This window comes from Raphanus sativus, chromosome 5 (genome assembly GCF_000801105.2).
Source record: "Raphanus sativus cultivar WK10039 chromosome 5, ASM80110v3, whole genome shotgun sequence".
NCBI lineage: Eukaryota > Viridiplantae > Streptophyta > Magnoliopsida > Brassicales > Brassicaceae > Raphanus > Raphanus sativus.
The window spans coordinates 2,926,977-2,932,464 of record NC_079515.1 but is presented as its reverse complement, the minus strand read 5'-3'; positions in this window follow the sequence as shown (position 1 = coordinate 2,932,464).

Genomic DNA, 5,488 nt, shown 5'->3' with positions numbered 1-5,488 from the left:
AATATAATCGATTATTACAAAAATATTTTGTACTCCGATCTAAAATTTGAAGATGTTGGTTTTATAATTAATTTTTATTTTAGAATCAATAAAAATAAATCAAATCTAAAATCGCATCAAAATTATAATAAACTGTAAATTTTCACCTATAATCATAGTAACCAAAAGTCACTTAAATGACTTTTGTTTAATACTCCCTTCGTTTCTTAAAGAGTGTCGTTGTGACATTTTTTCACACAGATTAAGAAAGTTGTTGAAATATATGTAAGTTATAATTAATTATACCTCTTTGACCAATAGTATTTTAGATAAATCAAATTATTTATAAAATCAATGCAGTTTGCAATTAATTTCAGCTGAAAGTTAGTATAATTTACATTGGAATTATAACATGACACTCTTTATGTAACAAGAAAATAAACTCAGAGTGACACTTATTATGAAACAGAGGGAGTACATCTAATAATAATTGTGAATAAACAAAGGTTAAGTTTGTGCGATTGTAACGGTTAAAAAGATAACGATGTACCACAAAAGATAATTTATGATAAAATAATAAAACTTTAGAATGTAGTTATAATTTTTTTTATAATTAAAAAGTATTAACTCAGTATATAGGAAATTTATCTCGAAATTCAATATTTTCGTAGTGTAACCTACAAAATTTTAGAAAAATTCAAAAATATGAAAATGTTGTTTTAATAAATATATGCATTGTACAATGACATATGATAATATTCAAAGAAGTTTGAAACATTTATTGCTTCCGTTTACCCAAAAGAATAGAGAATTCATAGTGGTTAGTCCACTAATTTCATAGTGGTTAGTCCACTACAAATTATTCTAATTTTTTAATATTTAATTTACTAAAATTTCATATACAGATATACTGCCTAGATTAGTGGAATTAATATTATAAAATCATCATTATCTAGAGAAACGGAGACAACAGAGGTTCTAAACTCTTTGATCATCATCTTATGTTAGTGCTTGATGAAACTATACACTAAAACCAGATTTTCATATTTTTGAAAATTTTCCAAAATCCGTCGGTTAACCGCTTCTAAAATAATGAGTTTTCGGTAAATGCTCTATATACTGAAGTTTATACTCTTCACTTTTGTTTAAAATTTAAAACCACATTCGACATTTGAATTAAGGTATTCTAAACTATATTTCATGGCATATAGGAACTATAATTTTTTAATATTTAGTTTATTAAAATTTCAATATTGGTTAGAATAGTAGAATTACAATTATAAAATCTTTATTACTAGAGAAACGGAGACAACAAAGGTTTTAAACCTCTTTGACCATCATCTATTGTTAGTGCTCCATGAAACTATACACCAAAACCAGATTTTCATATTTTTGAAATTTTCCCAAAATCCGTGGGTTAACCAATTCTAAAATAATGAGTTTTCGGTAAATGCTCTATATACTGAAGTTTTCACTTTTGTTTAAAAATTTCAAACCACATCCGAAATTTGAATTATTGTATTCTAAATTATATTTTATGGTATATAAGAATTATTCTAATTTTTTAATATTTAGTTTGGTAAAATTTTATATACTGCATAGAATAGTGGAATTACCATTATAAAATATATATTATCTAGAGAAACAGAGACAACAAAGGTTTTAAACCTCTTTGACCATCATTTTATGTCAGTGCTCTATGAAACTATACACTAAAACCAGATTTACATATTTTTCAAAAAAGTTTCAAAATCCGTGGGTTAACCCCTTTTAAAATAATTAATTTTCGGTAAATCCTATATATACTGAAGTTTATACTCTTCACTTTTGTTTTTAAATTTATAACACATTCTACATTTGAATTAATGTATTCTAAAGTCTCTTTCATGGTATATAGGAATCATTCTAATTTTTTAATATTTCGTTTACTAAAATTTCATATACTGCCGAGATTAGTGTAATTACCATTATAAAATCTTCATTATCTAGAGAAACGGAGACAACAGAGGTTCTAAACTTTTTGAACATCATCTTATGTTAGTGCTCGATGAAATTATACACTAAAACCAGATTGTCATATCCTTCTATAATAATGAGTTTCAGTATATGCTCTATATACCGAAGTTTATACTCTTCACTTTTGTTTACAAACTTCAAACCACATTCGACATTTGAATTAATGTATTCTAAACTATATTTCATGGTATATAGGAATTATTCTAATTTTTTAATATTTAGTTTAGTAAAAAATTTCATATACTGTCTAGAACAGTGGAATTACCATTATAAAATCTTCATTATCTAGAGAAACGGAGAAAACAGAGGTTCTAAACTCTTTCCCATAATCTTATATTAGTGCTCAATGAAACTATACACTAAAACAAGATTTTCATATTTTTGAAATTTTTTGAAAATCTGTGGGTTAACCCTTTATAAAATAATAAGTTTTTGGTAAATGCTACATATACTGAAGTTTATACTCTTCACTTTTGTATAAAAATTTCAAACCAAATCCAACATTTGAATTAATGTATTCTAAACTATATTTCATGGGATATAGGAATTATTCTATTTTTTTAATATTTAGTTTAGTCAAATTTCATATACTCCCTAGATTAGAGGAATTACCATTAAAAAATCTTTATTATCTAGAGAAACAGAGACAAAAATGTTCTAAACTCTTTGACCATCATCTTATGTTGGTGCTCGATGAAACTATACACTAAAACCAAATTTTCATATTTTTGAAAATTTTCCAAAATCCGTGGGTTAATCGTTTCTAAAATAATGAGTTTTCGGTAAATTTTCTATATACTGAAGTTTATACTCTTCACTTTTGTTTAAAAATTTCAAACCACATTCTACATTTGAATTAATGTATTCTAAAGTCTCTTTCATGGTATATATGAATCATTCTAATTTTTTAATATTTTGTTGACAAAAATATTATATACTGCCTAGATTATTGGAATTACAATTATAAAATCTTCATTACCTAGAGAAATGGAAACAACAGAGTTCTAACTCTTTGACCATCATCTTATGTTAGTGCTAGATGAAACTATACACTAAAACCAGATTTTCATATTTTTGAAAATTTTCAAAATCCGTGGGTTAACCCTTCTAAAATAATGAGTTTTTGGCAAATGCTCTATATACTAAAGTTTATACTCTTCACTTTTATTTAAAAATTTCAAACTACATTCTACATTTGAATTAATGTATTCTAAACTATATTTCATGGTATATAGGAATTATTCTAAGTTTTTAATATTTATTTTAGTAAAAGTTTATATACTAGCCTAGAATAGTGGAATTACCATTATAAAATCTTTATTATCTAGAGAACGGACACAAAAAAGGTTCATAAACTCTTTGACCATTATCTTATTTCGGTGCTCGATGAAACTATACATTAAAACTATATTTTCATATTTTGAATTTTTTTCCAAAATCTGTGGGTTAACCCTTTCAAAAATAATAAGTTTTGGGTAAATGCTCTATATACTGAAGTTTATACTCTTCACTTTTGTTTAAAATTTTGAAACCACATTCGAAATTTTAATTAATGTATTCTAAAGTATATTTCATAGTATGTAGTAATTATTATAATTTTTTAATATTTATTTTAGTAAAATTTCATATACTACCTAAAATAGTGGATTACCATTATAAAATCTTTATTATCTAGAGAACAGAGATAAAAAAGATTCTAAACTCTTTGACCATTATCTTATGTTAGTACTCAATGAAAATATACACTAAAACAAAATTTTCAAATTTTTGAAAATTTTCCAAAATCCGTGGGTTAACTCCTTCTAAAATAATGAGTTTTCGGTAAATGCTATATACACTGAAGTTTATACTCTTCATTTTTTAAAACAAATTTCAAACCAGATTCAACATTTGAATTAATGTATTCTAAACTATATTTCATGGTATATAGGAATTATTCTAACTTTTTAATATTTATTTTAATAAAATTTCATATACTACCATTATAAAATCTTCATTATCTAGAGAAACGGAAACAACCGAGGTTTTAAACTCTTTGACCATCATCTTATGTTGGTGCTCGATGAAATTATACACTAAAACCAAATTTTCATATTTTGAAAAATTTCCAAAATCTATGGGTTAACCCATTCTAAAATAATAAGTTTTCGGTAAATGCTCTATATACTGAAATTTATACTATTCACCTTTTTTAAAAAAATCCAAACCACATTCGACATTTTAATTAATGTATTCTAAACTATACTGCATGGTATATAGGAATTGTTCTAATTTTTTGATATTTAATTTAGTAAAATTTCATATACTGCCTAGAACAGTGGAATTACCATTATAAAATCTTCATTATCTAGAGAAACGGAGATAACAGAGGTTCTAAACTCTTTGACCATCATCTTATGTTGGTGCTTGATGAAACTATACACTAAAACCATATTTTCATGTTTTTGAATTTTTTTTTCAAAATCCGTGGGTTAACCCCTTCTAAAATAATGAGTTTTGGGAAAATGCTCTATATACTGAAGTTTATACTTTTCACTTTTGTAAAAATTTTAAACAACATTTGACATTTGAATTAATGTATTCTAAACTATATTTCATGGTATATTAGAATTATTATATTTTTTAATATTTAGTTTAGTAAAATTTCATATACTGCCTAGAATATTGGAATTACCACTATAAAATCTTTATTATCAAGAGAAATGAAGACAAAAAGGTTTTTAACTCTTTGATCATCATCTTATGTTGGTGCTCGATAAAACTATACACTAAAACCAGATTTTCATATTTTTGAACTTTTTTTCAAAATCCGTGGGTTAACCCCTTCTAAAATAATGAGTTTTCGGTAAATGTTCTATAAACTGAAGTTTTTACTCTTCACTTTTGTTTAAAAATTTCAAACCACATTCAACATTTGAATTAATCTATTGTAAACTATATTTCATGATATATTTGAATTATTCTAATTTTTTACTATTTTAATTTAATAAAATTTCATATACTGCCTAAAATAGTGGAATTACCATTATAAAATCTTTATTATCTTGAGAAACGGAGACCAAAAATGTTCTAAACTCTTTGAACATTATCTTATGTTGGTCGTCGATGAAACTATAAACTAAAATCAGATTTTCATATTTTGAATTTTTTTTTCAAAATCCGTGGGTAACTTCTTCTAAAACTAATGAGTTTTCGGTAAATGATTAATATACTGAAGTTTATACTCTTCACTTTTGTTTAAAGATTTCAAACCAATTCGACATTTGAATTAATGTATTCTAAACCTTACTTCATGGTATATTGGAATTAATCTTTTTTTTTTGAATATTTAGTTTACTAAAATTTCATATACTGCCTATAATAGTGGAATTACCATTATAAAATCTTTACTATCTAGAGAAACGGACACCAAAAGGTTCTAAACTGTTTGATCATCATCTTGTGTTGGTGCTCGATGAAACTATAAACTAAAACCAGATTTTCATGTTTTTGA